Source organism: Bufo bufo, chromosome 1 (genome assembly GCF_905171765.1).
Source record: "Bufo bufo chromosome 1, aBufBuf1.1, whole genome shotgun sequence".
NCBI lineage: Eukaryota > Metazoa > Chordata > Amphibia > Anura > Bufonidae > Bufo > Bufo bufo.
In genome coordinates this window covers 634,049,603-634,074,413 of record NC_053389.1, presented here as the reverse complement: position 1 = coordinate 634,074,413, position 24,811 = coordinate 634,049,603, and the positions used below count along the sequence as shown (strand labels likewise).

The window sequence follows — 24,811 nt, the reverse complement described above, 5'->3', positions numbered from 1 at the left end:
GCACCATGCGAACTAGTCGCGTGGGCTTCCCCCAACGGCTTGTAACCACCCGTCTTGCAAGGGGGCAGAGGGCTGCCTTGTGTAACGAAGAACTGCTCGCGGTGAAATGGAGAGACAAGCGTGACGTTTACATGCTCTCCTCCATTCACGCAGACACGACAATCCAAATTGAGCGAGCAACCCGTGTCATTGAAAAGCCCCTCTGTGTCCACGACTATAATGCGCTCATGGGAGGGGTGGACTTCAATGACCAGATGTTGTCTCCGTATTTAGTTTCCCGCAGAACCAGACGCTGGTATAAGAAGGTGTCTGTATATTTAATTCAATTGGCGCTCTACAATAGTTTTGTTCTCTACAGTAAGGCTGGGAGAACAGGATCCTTCCTCAAATTCCAGGAAGAGATCATCGAGAACCTCCTTTACCCAGGAGGTTCCGTGGCCCCATCCACCAGTGTAGTTAGCCGTCTACACGAGCGACATTTCCCCAGTGTCGTTCCTGGTACCTCAACCCAACCGTCACCCCGAAAAAGATGTCGTGTCTGTAGCAGGAGTGGAATAAGGCGTGACACCCGCTATTTCTGTCCTGACTGTGCTGACCACCCTGCCCTATGCTATGGAGAGTGTTTCCGGAAGTACCACACACAGGTACACTTAGCATAGGGATCACATCTCACCAGGACAGGCACACAGGGCTATTAGGGCCCATTCACTCACAGCTGCTGCAAACCTCTCCTTTCACCTGGGATAAAGTGCATAATGTACTTCGCCACATCTTTGGGCGATTTGCGCTTTGCACATTGTCCCATGGGGAAGGAGAGGTTTGTTCTATAAAAGGTAAAAAAAACTAAACAAAAAAAAAAATACCGGTAAGTAAAAAAGTTAAATGTTCAGTTAAAAAAGTTTAAAAAAAGTTTCTATGTTCTGTTCAACAGTTAATAAAGTTATTGCTTTGCGGCCTGGTTTTTTCTTTTTTGTTTTGTTTTTTTTACCTTTCAGGTGGACCAACCGATCGACCAGCTGCAGCACTGATGTGCATTCGGACAGAAGCATTGCGCTGCTGTCAGATTACACGCAAGTCGGTGTATGCGGCGCTGCAAGACGAGATTTCTCCTCTGCAGTAAAAGATACGTTTGCCGAGGCATATGAGCTGAGGAGGTGGCGGTGTTCATATACTTTGGCAAACACTTTGTATATATAAAAAAAAAAATCCCGGCAATGATTTATTCATCCACATCGATTGATGTGAATGGAGAAATCTGGTTTGCCAGGGCATACGAGCTGAAGTGGGTATGGATGTTGGGCGGAGCTCCTATGTCCTGGCAGACGCCTTTCCCCTCCTTTTTCTTTTTTTGGCAGAGATTTTTTCATCCACATTGATCGATGCGAATGAAGAAGTCTGTGCCGTTCATTTTTTTCTTTCAGCCCAGAGGCTGAACGGAAAAAAAAAATCTCATTACCCGTATGCTCAATATAAGGAGAATAGCAGAAACTCCTAATGCTGGGCATACATGTAATGATTGCGGAGACCCTCAAATGCCAGGGCAGTACAAACACCCCACAAATAACACCATTTTGGAAAGAAGACACCCCAAGGTATTCGCTGAGGGGCATATTGAGTCCATGAAAGATTGAAATTTTTGTCCCAAGTTAGCGGAAAGGGAGACTTTGTGAGAACAAAATCAAAAAAATCAATTTCCGCTAACTTGTGCCAAATTTTTTTTTTTTCAATGAACTCGCCATGCCCCTCATTGAATACCTTGGGGTGTCTTCTTTCCAAAATGGGGTCACATGTGGGGTATTTATACTGCCCTGGCATTTTAGGGGCCCCAAAGCGTGAGAAGAAGTCTGGTATCCAAATGTCTAAAAATGCCCTCCTAAAAGGAATTTGGGCACCTTTGCCCACCTAGGCTGCAAAAAAGTGTCACACATGTGGTATCTCCGTATTCAGCAGAAGTTGGGGAATATGTTTTGGGGTGTCATTTTACATATACCCATGCTGGGTGAGATAAATATCTTGGTCAAATGCCAACTTTGTATAAAAAAAATGGGAAAAGTTGTCTTTTGCCAAGATATTTCTCTCACCCAGCATGGGTATATGTAAAAAGACACCCCAAAACACATTCCCCACCTTCTCCTGAGTACGGAGATACCAGATGTGTGACACTTTTTTGCAGCCTAGGTGGGCAAAGGGGCCCACATTCCAAAGAGCACCTTTCGGATTTCACAGGTCATTTACCTACTTACCAGACATTAGGGCCCCTGGAAAATGCCAGGGCAGTATTACTACCCCACAAGTGACCCCATTTTGGAAAGAAGACACCCCAAGGTATTCCGTGAGGGGCATGGCAAGTTCCTAGAATTTTTTATTTTTTGTCACAAGTTAGTGGAAAATGATGATTTTTATTTTTTATTTTTTTTTCATACAAAGTCTCATATTCCACTAACTTGTGACAAAAAATAAAAATTTCCATGAACTCACTATGCCTATCAGCGAATACCTTGGGGTCTCTTCTTTCCAAAATGGGGTCACTTGTGGGGTAGTTATACTGCCCTGGCATTCTAGGGGCCCAAATGTGTGGTAAGGAGTTTGAAATCAAATTCAGTAAAAAATGACCTATGAAATCCAAAAGGTGCTCTTTGGAATGTGGGCCCCTTTGCCCACCTAGGCTGCAAAAAAGTGTCACACATCTGGTATCCCCGTACTCAGGAGAAGTTGAGGAATGTGTTTTGGGGTGTCTTTTTACATATACCCATGCTGGGTGAGATAAATATCTTGGTCAAATGCCAACTTTGTATAAAAAAATGGGAAAAGTTGTCTTTTGCCAAGATATTTCTCTCACCCAGCATGGGTATATGTAAAATGACACCCCAAAACACATTCCCCACCTTCTCCTGAGTACGGAGATACCAGATGTGTGACACTTTTTTGCAGCCTAGGTGGGCAAAGGGGCCCATATTCCAAAGAGCACCTTTCGGATTTGACAGGTCATTTTTTTCAGAATTTGATTTCAAACTCCTTACCACACATTTGGGCCCCTAGAATGCCAGGGCAGTATAACTACCCCACAAGTGACCCCATTTTGGAAAGAAGACACCCCAAGGTATTCCGTGAGGGGCATGGCAAGTTCCTAGAATTTTTTATTTTTTGTCACAAGTTAGTGGAAAATGATGATTTTTTTTTTTTTTTTTTTTTTCATACAAAGTCTCATATTCCACTAACTTGTGACAAAAAATAAAAACTTCCATGAACTCACTATGCCCATCAGCGAATACCTTGGGGTGTCTTCTTTCCAAAATGGGGTCACTTGTGGGGTAGTTATACTGCCCTGGCATTCTAGGGGCCCAAATGTGTGGTAAGGAGTTTGAAATCAAATTCTGAAAAAAATGACCTGTCAAATCCGAAAGGTGCTCTTTGGAATATGGGCCCCTTTGCCCACCTAGGCTGCAAAAAAGTGTCACACATCTGGTATCTCCGTACTCAGGAGAAGGTGGGGAATGTGTTTTGGGGTGTCATTTTACATATACCCATGCTGGGTGAGAGAAATATCTTGGCAAAAGACAACTTTTCCCATTTTTTTATACAAAGTTGGCATTTGACCAAGATATTTATCTCACCCAGCATGGGTATATGTAAAAAGACACCCCAAAACACATTCCTCAACTTCTCCTGAGTACGGGGATACCAGATGTGTGACACTTTTTTGCAGCCTAGGTGGGCAAAGGGGCCCACATTCCAAAGAGCACCTTTTGGATTTCATAGGTCATTTTTTACTGAATTTGATTTCAAACTCCTTACCACACATTTGGGCCCCTAGAATGCCAGGGCAGTATAACTACCCCACAAGTGACCCCATTTTGGAAAGAAGAGACCCCAAGGTATTCGCTGATGGGCATAGTGAGTTCATGGAAGTTTTTATTTTTTGTCACAAGTTAGTGGAATATGAGACTTTGTATGAAAAAAAAAAAAAAAAAAAAAATCATAATTTTCCACTAACTTGTGACAAAAAATAAAAAATTCTAGGAACTCGCCATGCCCCTCACGGAATACCTTGGGGTGTCTTCTTTCCAAAATGGGGTCACTTGTGGGGTAGTTATACTGCCCTGTCATTCTAGGGGCCCAAATGTGTGGTAAGGAGTTTGAAATCAAATTCTGAAAAAAATGACCTGTCAAATCCGAAAGGTGCTCTTTGGAATATGGGCCCCTTTGCCCACCTAGGCTGCAAAAAAGTGTCACACATCTGGTATCTCCGTACTCAGGAGAAGGTGGGGAATGTGTTTTGGGGTGTCATTTTATATATACCCATGCTGGGTGAGATAAATATCTTGGTGAAATGCCAACTTTGTATAAAAAAATGGGAAAAGTTGTCTTTTGCCAAGATATTTCTCTCACCCAGCATGGGTATATATAAAATGACACCCCAAAACACATTCCCCACCTTCTCCTGAGTACGGAGATACCAGATGTGTGACACTTTTTTGCAGCCTAGGTGGGCAAAGGGGCCCATATTCCAAAGAGCACCTTTCGGATTTGACAGGTCATTTTTTTCAGAATTTGATTTCAAACTCCTTACCACACATTTGGGCCCCTAGAATGCCAGGGCAGTATAACTACCCCACAAGTGACCCCATTTTGGAAAGAAGAGACCCCAAGGTATTTCGTTATGGGCATAGTGAGTTCATAGAAGTTTTTATTTTTTGTCACAAGTTAGTGGAATATGAGACTTTGTAAGAAAAAAAAAAAAAAAAAAAAAAAATCATCATTTTCCGCTAACTTGTGACAAAAAATAAAAAGTTCTATGAACTCACTATGCCCATCAGCGAATACCTTAGGGTGTGTACTTTCCGAAATGGGGTCATTTGTGGGGTGTTTGTACTGTCTGGGCATTGCAGAACCTCAGGAAACATGACAGGTGCTCAGAAAGTCAGAGCTGCTTCAAAAAGCGGAAATTCACATTTTTGTACCATAGTTTGTAAACGCTATAACTTTTACCCAAACCATTTTTTTTTTACCCAAACATTTTTTTTTTATCAAAGACATGTAGAACTATAAATTTAGAGCAAAATTTCTATATGGATGTCGTTTTTTTTTGCAAAATTTTACAACTGAAAGTGAAAAATGTCATTTTTTTGCAAAAAAATCGTTAAATTTCGATTAATAACAAAAAAAGTAAAAATGTCAGCAGCAATGAAATACCACCAAATGAAAGCTCTATTAGTGAGAAGAAAAGGAGGTAAAATTCATTTGGGTGGTAAGTTGCATGACCGAGCAATAAACGGTGAAAGTAGTGTAGGTCAGAAGTGTAAAAAGTGGCCTGGTCTTTCAGGGTGTTTAAGCACTGGGGGCTGAGGTGGTTAAAGGGACCAATTTTGAAGTAAGGAAACGAGTGGGCCCCCTAAGGAACAGTGGGCCCCGGCATTTTCCCGGGTATGCCAGGTGCTGATGCCAGCCCTGAGTAGAGGGAATGATGAAGTTCTCCCATCATCCCTTAGACAACCAGACACTCAGGAACCACATGTAGCTCTTTGGCCTACTGTTACTATCTCTCTAGTTGTTGATAGACATTGTGCACTTGTGGCGCCAGCAAGGATGCTGTATTACTTAATGTTGACCCTAGAGTCAAACCACATATCTTTGGAAAACAGTACACTGAGTGGCTCAACGTTGCCTTTCATATCTGAAAGTAAAAAAAGACCATATTACTTTCTATGGCACTCACAGGAGTCATTATCTAGTGGATACAAAAGAGCCATTATTACTGCCTCGATGGCACATAGGTGGTTACTACTAGTGATAAGCAAACTTGTGTTTCAAGTTCGGTGTTATCTAAGAATTCCGTTATGGATTCCGCTACCGCGGACCATAACTTATGGTCCATGGTAGCGGAATCCATAACAGAATTCTTAGATAACCGAACCCGAACCTTGTACACTGAACTTGAAACACAAGTTCGCTCATCCCTAGTTACTACCTAAGGGGAAAAGCAATGAGTGATATGACATTTTTGGACACAAAAGATGGCACTGTTACTGTGTGATGCACTATAAGGCCTCTTTCACACGACGTTTTTTGGGTTTTTTTGCGTTCCGTATACGGTCCGTATACGGAACCATTCATTTCAATAGTTCCGCAAAAAACAGAATGTACTCGTATGCATTCCGTTTCCGTATTTCCGTTGTTCCGTTCTGTTGAAAGATAGAATATGTCCTATTATTGCCAGCAAATCACGTTCCGTGGCTCCATTCAAGTCAATGGGTCTGCAAAAAAAACAGAACACATACGGAAATGCATCCATATGTCTTCCGTATCCGTTCAGTTTTTGCGGAACCATCTATTGAAAATTTTATGTCCAGCCCAATTTTTTCTATGTAATTACTGTATACTGTATATGCCATACAGAAAAACAGAACAGAAATGAAACACGGACCGCAAAACACTGAAAAAGCCATACAGTCGTGTAAAAGAGGCTATGAACTATGAGTCTCAATATGAGGCATCATGTATCTGCAAATAAAAGTTTTGGTTGCTCTGTTTTTTTACAGGTGCTGTCTGTCCATGCTACATGAAGCAGAATATTTGGGGGACACTGTGCCATGCATCAGGTATAATAATAGGGACTGATGGGGCAGCAACAGGTACAGAATTAGGGGTATCATCAAATGAGGCGTTTATGTAAGTTGGAGAAAGGTTGGAAGGATGCAGGAAAAGTGAGGAGCCAAAAATGCTTCAGTCTGCAGACACAAGTTGCACCTGGAAGAAACTGCTGTGTTGATCTGGTTCAGATGGAAAAGACTAGGAAAAGAGATTGTAATAAGAGACATTAACTGTAAGACATTGGATTTTACTGCATTACTATCACATATTCAGTCTACAGGGTACTGGTGTAAGATTGCTATCTACAACTGTATGGTCACTGCATGGGGGTAAGATTGGTTTTGGGCAGTGTTTTGTTCCGTATGATGGTAATATTTAGGCACTTCCTACTGGTATTGCTAGTGGTCATGGTGTGGCATTACATGGGTTGAGGATGGCCACTAAGGCAACAGATGTGTTTTTCATCCCCGTCAATCTCCTCCTCAAATGCTGAATCCCTGGTTATGCCTTTCATATTAACTCTATGCTTATTTTTAATTAAGACTGGGTTAGCATGGTCAAAATATGACTGGACCATGGCACTGCATTAAGGGATCTAGTCCAGTCACCATAGCTAAAAAGTGAAGGGCTGGTGGTCGATACAAAGATATTGAAAAAAACCCTGAATGTAAGTTGTCTATAATGCTGTAGTATGCAATTGTTTGCATGGTCACTTCTGTAATATACTTAGAAATTTCCGAAAAATAGTCATTATTCAAAATGCAATATTTACAATAGAGAGGCATGTTACATTTAAATAGTTCTTCTTTCAGACAATTCAAATATTGTAGAAATGCACAATGGGTCCCAGTGGTATCAACACTAAGTCTCATTCAAATCCACTCTGTCTGCTGCTTAGAATAGAAGCTATTGATACACTGAAGCATGACATCTTCATAAGACAAAACAATGAAAACTGTAAGCATGACCAAACTGCTTACAAACCACTAGCCTTCCCTCTAGGTCTCTTGGGATTATCAAAGTCCAATAGCTGAAAAACCTATTGAAATTCAGTTGTTGTACAGTATATTGAAATTTTAACAATATGCTTTCTTTTCCCAGCTCGATAAAATCACTGTAGAGTTCTTTCACAAAAATATAAATACACTAAATATCCTGAAAGCACTAAATGGTCTTAAATTATAAAAGCCCCAACTCCCAAAATTAATGCAAATACACAATTGAATGAGTAACTAGAATTATAAGTCACTGAAAAAGTTAAGCGAAACTACACTATACTAGATGTACTGTCCAGAGTACCTGGTGTCTCTGTACACAACTACTGTAGCCTGTCAAACTTAAATAGGTCCACCATTCTAAACTGATTAATTTTAATAGATTTTTATAGAACTTTTTTTTTTATGTGGAGCTCTTAATCACCCAAATCTCTTCTCACAGTCACTGAGTTAAAGTAATTTTCTGGAATTTGAATAATAATGGCATATCCTTAGGACACACCATCAATACTGAATGAATGGGAAGGGGGGGGGGGGGGTAGCGACTCTCAACACCCTGACCAATCAGCTGTCTGAAATACTGTGGTGTGTATATACAGTTGCAAGAAAAAGTATATGAACCCTTTGAAATGATATGGATTTCTGCACAAATTGGTCATAAAATGTGATCTGATCTTCATCTAAGTCACAACAATAGACAATCACAGTCTGCTTAAACTAATAACACACAAAGAATTAAATGTTACAATGTTTTTATTGAACACACCATGTAAACATTCACAGTGCAGGTGGAAAAAGTTTGTGAACCCTTGGATTTAATAACTGGTTGAACCTCCTTTGGCAGCAATAACTTCAACCCAACGTTTCCTGTAGTTGCAGATCAGACGTGCACAACGGTCAGGAGTAATTCTTGACTATTCCTCTTTTCAGAACTGTTTCAGTTCAGCAATATTCTTGGGATGTCTGGTGTGAATCGCTTTCTTGAGGTCATGCCACAGCATCTCAATCAAGTTGAGGTCAGGACTCTGACTGGGCCATTCCAGAAGGCGTATTTTCTTCTGTTTAAGCCATTCTGTTGTTGATTTACTTCTATGCTTTGGGTCGTTGTCCTGTTGCAACACCCATCTTCTGTTGAGCTTCAGCTGGTGGACAGATGGCCTTAAGTTCTCCTGCAAAATGTCTTGATAAACTTGGGAATTCATTTTTCCTTTGATGATAGCAATCCGTCCAGGCCCTGACGCAGCAAAGCAGCCCTAAACCATGATGCCCCCACCACCATACTTCACAGTTGGGATGAGGTTTTGATGTTGGTGTGCTGTGCCTCTTTTTCTCCACACATAGTGTTGTGTGTTTCTTCCAAACAACTCAACTTTGGTTTCATCTGTCCACAGAATATTTTGCCAGTACTGCTGTGGAACATCCAGGTGCTCTTGTGCAAACTGTAAACGTGCAGCAATGTTTTTTTTGGACAGCAGTGGCTTGCTCTGTGGTATCCTCCCATGAAATCCATTCTTGTTTAGTGTTTTACGTATCGTAGATTCGCTAACAGGGATGTTAGCATATGCCAGAGACTTTTGTAAGTCTTTAGCTGACACTCTAGCATTCTTTTTCACCTTATTGAGCAGTCTGCGCTGTGCTCTTGCAGTCATCTTTACAAGACGGCCACTCCTAGGGAGAGTAGCAGCAGTGCTGAACTTTCTCCATTTATAGACAATTTGTCTTACCATGGACTGATGAACAGCAAGGCTTTTGGAGATACTTTTTTAACCCTTTCCAGCTTTATGCAAGTCAACAATTCTTAATCGTAGGTCTTCTGAGAGCTCTTTTGTGCGAGGCATCATTCACATCAGGCAATGCTTCTTGTGAAAAGCAAAGCCAGAACTGGTGTGACTTTTTTATAGGGCAGGGCAGCTGTAACCAACACCTCCAATTTCATCTCATTGATTGGACTCCAGTTGGCTGACACCTCACTCCAAACAGCTCTTGGAGATGTAATTAGTCTAGGGGTTCACATACTTTTTACACCTGCACTGTGAATGTTTACATGGTGTGTTCAATAAAAACATGGTAACATTTAATTATTTGTGTGTTATTAGTTTAAGCAGACTGTGATTGTCTATTGTTGTCACTTAGATGAAGATGAGATCACATTTTATGACCAATTTGTGCAAAAATCCATATAATTCCAAAGGGTTCACATACTTTTTCTTGCAACTGTATATATATATATATATATATATATATATATATATGGAGAGAGAGAGAGTGAGAGAGAGAGAGAGACTTCAGTTAGAGCTGTATAAATCTATATGCAGCAAGTTCCCCCTTGCAGGTGAACAGAAATTTATTGTCATGTTTTAATAATTATAGCTTTGTATTAAAACTGAGTTCTAACCTTGAGGAAGTTGCTCAACAGAGAAGTGTAGACCTATTAAGCTTTTAACAAAAAAAACTATAAGGCTGGATTTGTATCATAAATGGAGAACGCATAAAGACTGAACGGGGAACTTATGAGGTGAATATGTGAAGTTAGTTTTGCGCGAGTCTGTGTTGTTGTACTTTATGCCACAGTTATCAAATGTCACATGTTGTTCGATAAATTTGTCTCATCCTTAAACCTACAGTAACACATCTGTCTAGAAAAGCTACTCCAGTTTTCCTACTCCACCCTCCTACTGGAGTGAGACTGCGTCTTTTTTAGTGACTTTTAAAAAAAGTCTCAATGATAAAACTGGAGTGAAATTCATTAACATAGCTAACCACACCTGCTTCCCACCCACACTTCAAAACTGGAGTGAGTGGTGTAAAACTGCAATTTTTGGAAGTGCAAAAAGGCGCAAAAGCCCTGTTTTGTGATTTTTTTTAAGCAAAAATGATGGAGTGAAGGCATGATAAATCAGGGCCTGTGTCTTCTCCACTTTTTGAATCCACTCCTGATTTTGGCTTCAAAAACCATATAAAAAAAATTCAAACACAGAAGCCCAGTCTGAAACAGCTACACTTAGATAATGTTACGGTGAAGCCACCCATACAAGTGGCTGCCAATTACTTGGCTTTATTTTTGCCATTATAAGAATCAAACCTTTTTTAGTACGCTATTTAGACTCATAATTACTTTCCAGATCACACTGCGTAGATCGATGGAGAAATAGCTTTAATAGTTTCTCAGCACCTCTTTTATCAGGACATCCACTTACAAGATACTGCTCTGTAAAGATTGATTAGTCAATTAAAATATTAAATAATGCAAAGCCTAGAAAGGTCCAGAAATTAATTTCAAAATGTGATCGGGCAGACTCTTATTAACTTACTTAGTTCCACCACTGGAAGAACAATTAGAAGCTACATGAAGGTTGACACACTGTGCAATGCTTAATGTATTCTCATTAATTCAGTATTTCCTCAGTTGATGCTACTAAAATCAGGAATGTAGAAACACTATGCATAAGAAATAATTTGCAATAATTGTGCTCAGTAGAACACCAAACTGTAATAAAGCAGAAAATTTCATTTCCTGGATGCTTGTGACTCAGTGTGACAATAGGGTCATACGAGGGGGGTTGCATGACACTACACAGTTAAAGAATAACAGAAATTATCCTCAAACTTGCCACAAGGAAGGGCACACCTGATTTGTGGTGTCACAATCGTTTTACTTAAATTGTTCACACTTGGAAATCTTGTTAATTCCAAACAGAGTAGCTCAATGCACACAGTGTATATGAGCAGGTAGAGTAGTAGAAAATATACGAAAGGTGCTAATGTTTTTTCCTTTGGTGAAAATTACTAAAAGGATTTAGCTTATTCTTTTAAATTGCCAGTATGAATTCTTTGAACAGTGTGTACACTATTCACAAAAAAGTTACGGATATTTGGTTTGTGGGTGAAATTTCAGGATGAACCTAAAATGCACTCTAACCTTTACAGGTGAACTTAACGTGACCAGTGATGGTCAGTTCACAGTGTTCGCCAGCAAAAACATGCGGGCTTTACCTGTGCCTGTGCCGCGAGCTGGTCTGAAATCAAATGCGGTCACTGGGAGCAGGCAGTTCTGAGAACAGCCCGATGAAGGCCCCCGGTGGCTGTTCTCTGAACTGCCTGCTCCCAGTGACCACATTTTATTTCAGACCGGGTCGCGGCACAGGCACAGTTAATGGCTTACCTGTGCATCGCCAGACGGGAGAGTCTACCTTACTAAAGATGGCAGCCCGCATGTGTTCGCTGGTGGACACTGCAAACTGACCATCACTGAACGTGGCCTTCTCTAAACCTTTGAATGCAAATGTCCAACTTTCAATGTTTCAGTACTTTTTGCACAACTTGCTGTTCTCTAACAAGGAGCTTAATGGCAAAGTTCAGAACAGGTGTTTGATCCATGAATCGCCCAATACATTTCCTGGTTCAATTAGAATTGGTATTTAAAGAGTTCTCCTCATCATGCTGTTCACATTTTGACACTGTGAGACCAAGACAACACCTAACAATTGATCAACAGTACTTCGTCATTCCAAGGCTTCAAGCAGGATGTTCTCAGACGGAAATGGGTACTGTGCTTAGAGTATCACAGAGTATCCGCAGCAGGTTGTAACACAGATACGGAGAGACTGGAAGAGTCATAGAAAAACATAGAAGTGGATGTCCTTTGCCCACATCCCACACTGATGACCGCTTCATTGTGAACAATGCCCTGCGGAACCGGATGATGAATGCCACACAACTCTGGGCACATCTAAGGGAGGTGAGAGACACCTAAGTGTCATATCAGACCATTAGAAACCATTTACATCAGCTTGGCCTGCATGCTAGACGACCTTCAAGGGTACCTGACCACAAGCATAATTTGACATGTGAACAGCATGAGACATCGTTGTCAAGCTGTAATTGATGCTCAAGGCCACATGACAAGTTATTGAGACATTGACATTTTTGTGGGGGTATACCCACCACTGTTGTGGGCTTTTGTTTGAATAGATTGTTTGAGATGAGGAAATCACCATTGCATGCTTCTACTTAAATGTCCTACTTTCATGATGTAATATCACTGTAGAGGGGACTTTTTAAGTTTCCATAAATTTCACCTGAAAGCCAAATATCCCTAACTTTTTGTGAGTAGTGCATATATCACAAACCCTCTAAAATGAATACTTTGGAAAAGGGAACATACCCATAATCATTGCTTGCTACACCTAAATTTACACATAATCCTTTTTGGAATGCATCAGATACATGCTCATAGTCACTATCATAGTCAATACTAAAGACAAATTAGCCTAAAATATTAATCAATCTGTGGATAGGTAATACCGTAAAAGGGACTGAACTGAAGACATCCTGAGGCATACTGAACAGATTGCTTTGCATTCAGAATGCATTAGGATAAAACGGATGCGTTTTTTACGGTATTGAGCCCCTATGACGGAACTCAATACCGGAAAACTTTAACGCTAGTGTGAAAGTACCTTAACATTTACATCAGTCCTACTAAACTGAGATGTTAGCACCATTCCTGGAACTTTCCGCCAGTATAAAACACTGAAACGTAATGGTCCAAATAAGCTAAAGGGAATGTGCCAGCAGAAAATGACCTACAGTATTGTTTAGATCAAGTTTTTATTTTAGTCATATTCTAAAGAGTTTTTGGTGATGTTATTTTTAATGTTCCATGTCACTAGCTATACTTAAAAAATCCCAGTAACAGGCACTTTTTCTTGGTCTATGCAGATCACCTTTCAGCAATCATCTAATCATCATTACAGGCAAGATTACAGACAGGTATCCCTCATATTTATATAACAGAGGATTCACCATTCACAATAGCTGAGGTGTACTCCTGTCCATTGTGTCTATGGCCCATGGTGGTTACTGTAAAGCATATCTTTTAACATCAGCTCAGGCAAGATCAGTTAATAGAATAAAACAAATCTACAATCAGAAAAGTAAAAACATTGGAACAAAAAAATGTGTCACAATCTGGTTTTAACTGGCAGAAAAAAAATTATAGGTGACACGTTCCCTTTAATACTGTCTTAAATTTAGACAGTTTAGAACTAGACTAGATGTTTCAAATTTATCACAGTGGCTCATGCTCTAGAAAAAATTTAGAACATATTTAGACACTATTGTCTACTCGCCTGGATGGCTTACCTTAGACTATTTATTTTGTGCAAACATTTTGGCATAATGTGGTGCACTTCAAGCTATGCTCTTTCAGTAAAGTCATATCCCATTTCCCTCTTAAGGCATGCCTCTTGTCAATACATTTGGAGAACGCCTTGTGCTCTGGAACTTGGCCTCAATTTGATTAGTAAATCCACTCCAATGTTATTTTTGTGGAATAAATTGAGTTTTTAATGAACATGAATTGTGCTAATTGTCCTTAATTATTGACCATTCTTCATTTTATGTTTTTATGCTTTTACTGTCTGTTTATCGATCACAGAAATGTGATTTTTACAAACTGCAAGGAAAGAGACAACAGGATTTTAGAGACAAATATATATATAAATCACACACACAGACGTGATGTTCAATTATAACAAATGCATCATTCTGTTGCTATACATCTTTGATTGGTCACTTTGATATACATCCATGATTGGTAATTTTTGATCCGTAGTATGTAAGAGGGTGTGTCCCAGGCTTTATGGTAAATAAATAGCACCTCATGGGACACACCCAGGGAGAGGCCCCATTGCATATACCTGGTGGTGTCTGTCCGTTCTTTGTCTCTCCCTCTGGTGAAGGGTGGGGGAGATACAGTACCAGCCAGTAATACTAAAGAATTTGAACTCCACAGACAACTGTAAATCTTGCAGTGACATTTTCGCACATTCACTTTGTGCTTACTGGTAGAAGACATTTCATTTTAGAGAGATGATAATAGAAGAATAATAGAATGGTTTATGCTGTACTGACAGGCACAATATTATTGGACATTTGATGGAATATTGAAGAGAAAAGAAAAGAAATCTAAGCTAAATTTAAATGGCTGCATTTAGTGAGGGGTGACATTAAACTGTGGGGGCAAAAGAATCTCAATCTGCACTGTTCATAATTAGTGCACTATTGTTAAGCTGCAAAGATGTGTTCAATACTTGGCATTATCTCTCTGTGTTGTAGTTCCGCATCATAAAAACCAGAAAAAAAAAAACTAGAGCTGCGGCAAGGAGCACATGGCAACAGAACAAGCTCATAATCTACTGTATCACCAGCCATCATTTCATTCTTTGTAAGGAAAAAGAAAAAGATACAGAATTAAAGGCAAGAGGAAAAAAAAAGCCGGCACAGCTTGCAAACTATTCCTTTAAATAACATTCAAGTTGTCGTAAAGATGAATTATTTTCTTTTCTATTCTTTGAAGACTTATTTTGACACTATATTATACAAAGAAACTATTTTAAATGAGAACAACGCTAAGACCACAACGGCAAACACACAAAGGCAGAGAGACGATTCGGTTATTAGCGATTATAGAAATGGTTACTTATTATTATCTCTGCAATTGTTGAAATAAATAAGCTATTGAGCTGACAAGTTTATTTTCTTGCGGCTAGAATCTATTGAATACTGGTAAATATGTAATAAAAGCAATTGCGACAATATAACAGTTTGATCCTGTGAATGTGAATAACGAGTGAATTTTAATAAAAAAAAATTGAATTAAAGCAGATGTTTAAGCATGGGGATAGTACAATGGCACTGTGTGCAGACTTTTCTAGAAAGGCTGGGGAAGAAAGGGCAAGGAACTAACAGGACTATGAGATTTTACCTAACCTGTAAATGTATAATATGTAACCTGTAAACATTAAGACTAGGGGATAACAAGGTTGTCTCATCAGAGACAGCACCTTTCTGAATCCAGCAGCCGCAGCAATCTGCATACAGCTGATTTTGTAAGGAAGAGAGACAAACAATCCTTAACCCCTTAAGGACCGGGCTCATTTTCACCTTAAGGACCAGGCCATTTTTTGGAAATCTGACCAGTGTCACTTTAAGTGCTAATAACTTTAAAACGCTTTGACTTATCCAGGCCATTCTGAGATTGTTTTTTCGCCACATATTGTACTATTGTACATGACACTGGTAAAATGAAGTCAAAAAAATTATTTTTTTTGCACAAAAAAATACCTAATTTACCAAAAATTTTGAAAAATTTGCAAATTTCAAAGTTTCAGTTTCTCTACTTCTGTAATACATAGTAATACCCCAAAAAATTGTGATGACTTTACATTCCACATATGTCTACTTCATGCTTGAATTATTTTGGGAATGATATTTTATTTTTTGGGGATGTTATAAGGCTTAGAAGTTTAGAAGCAAATCTTGAAATTTTTCCGAAATTTACAAAAACTCAATTTTTAGGGACCAGTTCAGGTCTGAAGTCACTTTGTGAGGCTTACATAATAGAAACCACCCAAAAATGACCCCATCTAAGAAACTACACCCCTCAAGGTTTTTAAAACTGATTTTGCATACATTGTTAACCCTTTAGGTGTTGCACAAGAGTTATTGGCAAATGGGGAGGAAATTTGAGAATTTAATTTTTTGGTCTAATTTTTCATTTTAACCCATTTTTTCCACTAACAAAGCAAGGGTTAACAGCCAAACAAGACTGTATCTTTATTGCCCTGACTCTGCCGTTTACAAAAACACCCAATATGTGGCCGTAAACTACTGTACGGCCACACAGCTGGGCGTAGAGTGAAAGGTGCGCCGTTTTGTTTTTGGAAGGCTGATTTTTATGGACTGGTTTATTTACACCATGTCCCATTTGAAGCCCCCTGATGCACCCCTAGAGGATAAACTCCCTAAAAGTGACCCCATCTAAGAAACTACACCCCTCAAGGTATTCAAAACTGATTTTACATACGTCGTTAACCCTTTAGGTGTTGCACAAGAGTTATTGGCAAATGGAGATGAAATTTGAGAATTTCATTTTTTTGCCTAATTTTCAATTTTAACCCATTTTTTCCACTAACAAAGCAAGGGTTAACAGCCAAACAAGACTGTATCTTTATTGCCCTGACTCTGCTGTTCACAGAAACACCCCATATGTGGCCGTAAACTACTGTATGGCCACACAGCGGGGCGTAGAGTGAAAGGTGCGCCGTATGGTTTTTGGAGGGCTAATTTTGCTGGACTGTTTTTTTGACACCATGTCCCATTTAAAGCCCCCCTGATGCACCCCTGGAGTAGAAACTCCATAAAAGTGACCCCATCTAAGAAACTACACCCCTCAAGGTATTCAAAACTGATTTTACAAACTTTGTTAACCCTTTAGGTGTTGCACAATATTTAATGGAAAATAGAGACACAATTTCAAAATTTCAAATTTTTGGCAGATTTTCCATTTTAATATTTTTTTTCCAGTTACAAAGCAAGGGTTAACAGCCAAACAAAACTCATTATTTATGGCCCTGATTCTGTAGTTTACAGAAACACCCCATATGTGGTCGTAAACCGCTGTACGGGCACACGGCAGGGCGCAGAAGGAAAGGAATGCCATACGGTTTTTGGAAGGCAGGTTTTGCTGGACTGTTTTTTTTTACACCATGTCCCATTTTAAGCCCCCCTGATGCACCCCTAGAGTAGAAACTCCAAAAAAGTGACCCCATTTTAGAAACTAAGAGATAGGGTGGCAGTTTTGTTGGTACTAGTTTAGGGTACATATGATTTTTGGTTGCTCTATATTACACTTTTTGTGCGGCAAGGTAATAAGAAATAGCTTTTTTGGCACGCTTTCTTTTTTTGTTATTTACAACATTCATCTGGCAGGTTAGATCATGTGGTAATTTTATAGAGCAGGTTGTCACGGACGCGGCGATACCCAATATGTATACAATTTTTTTTTATTTATGTAAGTTTTATACAATAACTTCATTTTTAAAACCAAAAAAATGTTTTAGTGTCTCCATAGTCTAAGAGCCATAGTTTTTTCAGTTTTTGGGCGATTATCTTGAGTAGGATCTCATTTTTTGCGGGATGAGATGACGATTTGATTGCCAGTATTTTGGGGTGCATATGACTTTTTGATCGCTTGCTATTACACTTTTTGTGACGTAAGATGGCAAAAAATTGCTTTTTTTTTTTTTTTTTTTTTTTATGGTGGTCACCTGAGGGGTTAGGTCATGTGATATTTTTATAGAGCCGGTCGATACGGACGCGGCGATACCTAAAATGTATACTTTATTTTTATTTATGTAAGTTTTACACAATGATTTCATTTTTGAAACAAAAAAAAATCATGTTTTAGTGTTTCCATAGTCTAAGAGCCATAGTTTTTTCAGTTTTTGGGCGATTATCTTGACTAGGGTCTCATTTTTTGCGGGATGAGATGACGGTTTGATTGGTACTATTTTGGCGTACATGCGACTTTTTTGATCACTTTTATTACCTTTTTTGGGAAGTAAGGTGGGCAAAATTTCAATTTTCTCATAGTTTTTATTTTTTTATTTTTATGGCGTTCACCATGCGGGGAAAGTAACATGACCGTTTTATAGATCAGGTCGTTACGGACGTGACGATACCTAATATGTGTAGTTTATTTTATTTTTTTAATTTTTATTCAATGATAAATGTTTTTTTTTTATCTTAACTTTTTTCACTTTTTTTTACATTTTTTTGACCCAGACCCACTTGGTTCTTGAAGATCCAGTGGGTCTGATGTCTGTATAATACAGTACAGAACCCTATATAGGGCTCTGCACTGTATTTTACTTACACTGAACAGATCTATGCTTTTAGCATAGATCTGTTCAGCACCATGGACAGCAGGACGCCTGAGCAGGCGTCCTGTTGCCATGGGAACCTTCCCTGTCTGCCACAACTTCGCAGACGTCGAAGGGTAAGCACAGGGCTGAGGGGGGCTCTCTCCCTCTCCATCGGGGGGCTGCAAAGGCACAGCAGCCCCCCGATGGAGAGGGAGGGAACTCCCTGACTGATGACAGTTAACTTTTTCCATACAGCGGTCCATACGGAGCGCGGTATGGAAAGGGTTAAACGGCTGACATCTGCACAGATGTCAGCCGTTTATACCAGGGTGCCAGCAATGTGCTGGCACCCTGGTATACCCACTAGAAGCCAACGATCATTCAAGGGGAGGCGGGCGGGGGATCGCGATCCCGCCTGCCGCACCGCCCGCCTCCCGCAACGCCCCCACCGCCTGCGACAAAATATTGATTTTAGGCACTCTAAAGTTTCTGATCCCCGCGGTCAGGGACCGCGGGGATCAGAAACTGCAAAAAGCGCAGCAAACCGCATTGACCTGCGGTTTGCTGCGATCGCCGACATGGGGGGTCACATGACCCCCCTGGCATTGTGACAGGATGCCGGCTGAATGATTTCAGCCGGCATCCTGTTCAGATTAACCCCTGGGGGGCGGAATGCCTATTTAAAGTTAGGACGTACCGGTACGTCCTGGGTCCTTAAGGACTCGGGAAATAGGGCGTACCGGTACGTCCTATGTCCTTAAGGGGTTAAAGGGGTATTCCAGTTATTTGATGTGATCCCCTATCGACAGGATAACTATTAGATCAGTGGGGCTCCCACCGCTGGGATCCCTACCGATCACAAGAACGGGGCCCCATACCCCCTGCAGCCCCCCTGAAATAAACGGAGCAGACAGTCAGAAATGAATGAAGTGGGCAGTCGCATGTGCGATCGGCCGCTCCGTTCATTTCAGGGGGGCATAAAGGGGTTGTACCACGAAAAATATTTAACAGTTTTCAAACCAGCACCTGGATCTGAATACTTTTGTAATAGCATATAATTAAAAAATGAGTTGTTATTTAATAAAATATATCTGTATAGCGCCACCTGCTGTTTGTTATTTTTCCTATTTCTTTGTCCTGGTCACTGAGAAGGCCGCACATGCTCAGTTTTATCCTTCAATTGCCTCCTGAGCTGTGATAGGGAGAGCTGAGACACGCCCCCTGAGCTGCAGAAGAACAGACACTCCCCTTGATCTGTCAGCTTGATATAAATCTAGCAGAGCAATGAATCCTGGATCCATGTGAGGTACAGGGCTGATTCTAGCTTTGGTAGAAACAGATTGTTATGTACTATATGATGTCTTTTTTTAGTTATGGGATAACCCCATTAGTTATGGGATAGGTTTTCCTGTTTATGACAAATGTGATAAAGTTGCATTGTGTTGCATCAAACAGTGGTACAACACAATGCATTAGTATTAACAGCAAAGGATTCTCTTGGAATTAAGAAAAAAGATTGCTGAAAATACTTAAATATTACATATATATATATATATATATATATATATATATACACTGCTCAAAAAAATAAAGGGAATACAAAAATAACACATCCTAGATCTGAATTAATAAAATATTCTTCTGAAATACTTTGTTCTTTACATAGTTGAATGTGCTGACAACAAAATCACACAAAAATTAAAAATGGAAATCAAATTTTTCAACCCATGGAGGTCTGGATTTGGAGTCACACTCAAAATTAAAGTGGAAAAACACACTACAGGCTGATCCAACTTTGATGTAATGTCCTTAAAACAAGTCAAAATGAGGCTCAGTAGTGTGTGTGGCCTCCACGTGCCTGTATGACCTCCCTACAACGCCTGTGCATGCTCCTGATGAGGTGGCGGACGGTCTCCTGAGGGATCTCCTCCCAGACCTGGACTAAAGCATCTACCAACTCTTGGACAGTCTGTGGTGCAACGTGACGTTGGTGGATAGAGCGAGACATGATGTCCCAGATGTGCTCAATTGGATTCAGGTCTGGGGAACGGGCGGGCTAGTCCATAGCATCAATGCCTTCGTCTTGCAGGAACTGCTGACACACTTCAGCCACATGAGGTCTAGCATTGTCTTGCATTAGGAGGAACCCAGGGCCAACCGCACCAGCATATGGTCTCACAAGGGGTCTGAGGATCTCATCTCGGTACCTAATGGCAGTCAGGCTACCTCTGGCGAGCACATGGAGGGCCGTGCGGCCCTCCAAAGAAATGCCACCCCACACCATTACTGACCCAATGCCAAACCGGTCATGCTGGAGGATGTTGCAGGCAGAAGAACGTTCTCCACGGCGTCTCCAGACTCTGTCACGTCTGTCACATGTGCTCAGTGTGAACCTGCTTTCATCTGTGAAGAGCACAGGGCGCCAGTGGCAAATTTGCCAATCTTGCAAACGTCCTGCACAGTGTTGGGCTGTAAGCACAACCCCCACCTGTGGACGTCGGGCCCTCATATCACCCTCATGGAGTCTGTTTCTGACCGTTTGAGCAGACACATGCACATTTGTGGCCTGCTGGAGGTCATTTTTCAGGGCTCTGACAGTGCTCCTCCTGTTCCTCCTTGCACAAAGGCGGAGGTAGCGGTCCTTCTGCTGGGTTGTTGCCCTCCTACGGCCTCCTCCACGTCTCCTGATGTACTGGCCTGTCTCCTGGTAGCGCCTCCATGCTCTGGACACTACGCTGACAGACACAGCAAACCTTCTTGCCACAGCTCGCATTGATGTGCCATCCTGGATAAGCTGCACTACCTGAGCCACTTGTGTGGGTTGTAGACTCCGTCTCATGCTACCACTAGAGTGAAAGCACCGCCAGCATTCAAAAGTGACCAAAACATCAGCCAGGAAGCATAGGAACTGAGAAGTGGTCTGTGATCACCACCTGCAGAACCACTTCTTTATTGGGGGTGTCTTGCTAATTGCCTATAATTTCCACCTGTTGTCTATCCCATTTTCACAACAGCATGTGAAATTGATTGTCACTCAGTGTTGCTTCCTAAGTGGACAGTTTGATTTCACAGAAGTGTGATTGACTTGGAGTTACATTGTGTTGTTTAAGTGTTCCCTTTATTTTTTTGAGCAGTGTATATATATATAATACCTTTCATTAGTTAGAATGGCTCGTGTTGTCTGGGGAGCAATCATCAGGAGAAATAAATGTCCGCCATCCTATTAGCACACACAAAACCTGCCCTAATCACAAATCAGGATGTGTTATTTCACAACACTGTGCTAAAGAGCGCCTCAGCTCCTCTCTGTTTTACTTGTCAGGAATTATGATCATGAACACAGCTCATAAGGGTACTTTCACACTTGCGGCAGGACGGATCCGACATACAGTTCACCATGTCGGATCCGTCCTGCGGCTATTTCGCCGTGCCACCGGACCGCCGCTCCGTCCCCATTGACTATAATGGGGGCGGAGCTCCAGCGCAGCACGGCGGTGCACAGGGAAAGGCCGCCGGACTAAAATTACTGCATGTCAGGCTTTTTAGTCCGGCGGCTTTCGCCATGCACCGCCGTGCTGCGCCGGAGCTTTACCCCCGTCCCCATTATAGTCAATGGGGACGGAGCGGCGGTCCGGCAGCACGGCGAAATAGCCGCAGGACGGATCCGACATGGTGAACAGCATGTCGGATCCGTCCTGCCGCAAGTGTGAAAGTACCCTAAGATCTTCAGCTGAAACTCTGTAGGAATGAAGTTCATGAGGAAACATGAAGTACGGAGAGGAGGTGGGGATGTGGCTGATGAGCAGCAGCACTTGTATGCGGTCTCCATTACCACAGCCCCCACATTACCGCAGTCTGTCCTGTCTGTCCTCTCTTCATGTCTCCTCATGAACTCCATTCTTACAGAGATTCAGCTGAAGATCATATTAAACTGTGTTCAGGATCATAATCCCTGGCAAGTAGAAGAGGAGGATGAAGCAGCTTTATAGCTCAGTGTTGTGTGTACTAATAAGCCATTTTATTACCCCTGATGATCGCTCCATAGACAATTCAGACATTATAACTAATGAAAGGTATTTGGGAATATATTTATAATAAAGTAATATTTAAGTATTTTCATTTTCGTAATTCCCGGAGAATCCCTTTAAGGTGTACTTAAAGGGGTTCTCCAGGATTAAACAACTGATGACCTATCTCTAGGATAGGTCATCAATATCATACAGGGGGTCCGACTCCCCCTACCGCTGGGATCAGATGTCCAGCAGTAGCTCAGACATCAGAAACAGACATGGGAACTACACAGCTTCGTCCATTGTAATGTACTTTTATTTTTAAAAATGTTCCTTTAAATCAAAATTGTAGATACAAAAGGCTCTCATGTGCAATGGAAACATGCAACAATTACCCTTGGAAATGTGGAAGGCCTGATGTCAGCGCACAGTCAAACCTTAGACTTCAGACAAAAAGATATACTGTATTTCGACCATCCCGACATAGATTATGCTAAACTAAAAGCTCTGATAAGATTACCCTGCAGATGAGACTTGGGAAACAGCAATGCCAGTATGACTTCTGACAAGGCTGTGGTTCATGTATTTCCATTATGACAATGGATGACTAATTTTCTTAAGAAAAACAAGCTACAGTAGTCAATTGATAGTGGTACATATAGTGTTTCATATGCCTGTGTATGATGCTCCAAATTTATTAATAAATTCTTATTTTTATTACATTTGGAGCATCTTCCAGCTGTCCCACCCCCAGAAAGTGAAATTTACTCCACCTATGAGCTGGCACAGATTTCAGCTATAATTCACTACAGTTTCTGGCATAAATCACAGTAAATCTGTTGGGCCCAGAGGCCATGCCTCCTTTCTTCTAAGCCCAATACACTTTTCTCAACACTTATGAAAATTGCCAAGAAGTGTAAAAGCTGGCAAATTATAGCACAAATATAGCATGCACCATAATTTGATAATTTTGTAAATTAATAAATCTGATCCATTATGTTTAGACTGTTTCAAACGTCAGAATCTAGCACGTTTCTTGGAACTGTGCGGTGTGCCGTTCCTGTTTAATTGGGTGTTACTACTCCCCTTACTGTCCCTACACAGACAGCACTGGTTGGGGAGTGTCAGACTGCGGAGAGACATGCCCCAACTGGCAACACCCAGATGTCACTTTATTCATACATTTCTAGGAGGAATATCAGAGAAACAGCACAGCATAGAGATTTTTTTTTCTAGTATTGCTATTTCATGAAGAATACAAGCATTTACTAAAACAAACATTTCAGGAGAGCCAAGACCGGTTAAATGATGCTGATGGATGCTGTAAAGGTTGACCGTGCTCATGGACAGTGATGGTCAGTTTGCATTGTTCGCCCGCGAACACATGCGGGCAGCCATCTTTTCTCACAAGTCCGGCGAGGCACAGGTAAGCCCTTACCTGTGTCTGTGCGCGAGCCGGTCTGAAATCAAATGCGGTCACCGGGAGCAGGCAGTTCCAAGAACAGCCGCCAGGGGCCTTCATCAGGCTGTCCTCGGAACTGCCTGCTCCCGCTGACCGTATTTGTTTCAGACCGTCTCGCGGCACAGGCACAGGTAAGGGCTTACCTGTGCCTCGCCAGACTTGTGAGAAAAGATGGCAGCCCGCATGTGTTCGCTGGCGAACAATGCGAACTGGCCATTACTGCTCATGGACTCTAAATGGAGTGGAGCAAATAAATAACTTGTGTTTAGTGTGCAGAACCAAATAAATAAGTGCTATATCTCAGTCAGTGCTATATCTCATTGGCTAACTGCTGGTCATACCAAGCAGTATGATTATAGAACTCGTGTACTTGTGACATTATCTATAAAACAATGCACCGTGCCACTCATAATGAAAACTTCTCAATGACCACTTTTCCATACAACCGATCATGGAAACCAAATAGGAGGTCATTTACTATGCAGAAATACGCCTATAGTAGTCTAAAACACCGGCCTTAATAAATACCCCCATAGTTTTTAGAAAGTTAATTTTTTTCTTCTTTTTAGTACTAAACCAAACCATATATACAATATGATTACATGGAAGCTCTTAAATCTTAATGAAACTATCCTCTACAAGTAAACATACAAAATTATGATTCTGGTAGAGATAAAAAATTAGCAAAAACTGTACCTGAGTAAGTGCCACAAAATATCCTCTTGGATGCTACAGTGATGTGGTACGCTGAGTACTGTACATTCTTCTACCGCCAGAAGAAATCTGATAACTGCAGAGGAGAAAACATCCATATGGGTAAGTATGACATGTTATCTTCTTATAACACTGCAATATAAGCTGTGTGTATTGTACCCAATCCAAATTTGTTTGCTTTATTGTGTCTGTTAGAAGGTTTTTTACATGCCAGCCCATTACTCTGTGTGAACAATGAATATGCAGTTTGCCTCTTGAATACAACCTACTAACACTGAGCGTGCACATTTTTATCTCTACATGGACAGATTGTACAAGGGCTCATGCACA

The 24,811-nt window shown here is 40.9% G+C and overlaps 1 protein-coding gene across 2 annotated transcripts in view; it reads right to left on the bottom strand.

Annotated features, from left to right (window-relative positions):
• Window positions 1-24,555, bottom strand: part of APBA2 (amyloid beta precursor protein binding family A member 2) — a 496,602-nt gene extending 472,047 nt beyond the window's left edge. For both annotated transcript variants that reach the window (XM_040413847.1, XM_040413848.1), the window contains exon 1: window positions 24,464-24,555. The gene's annotated coding sequence lies outside the window, so the exon portion shown is untranslated. The remainder of the gene's footprint in view (window positions 1-24,463) is intronic.
• Window positions 24,556-24,811: the final 256 nt, after the last annotated feature.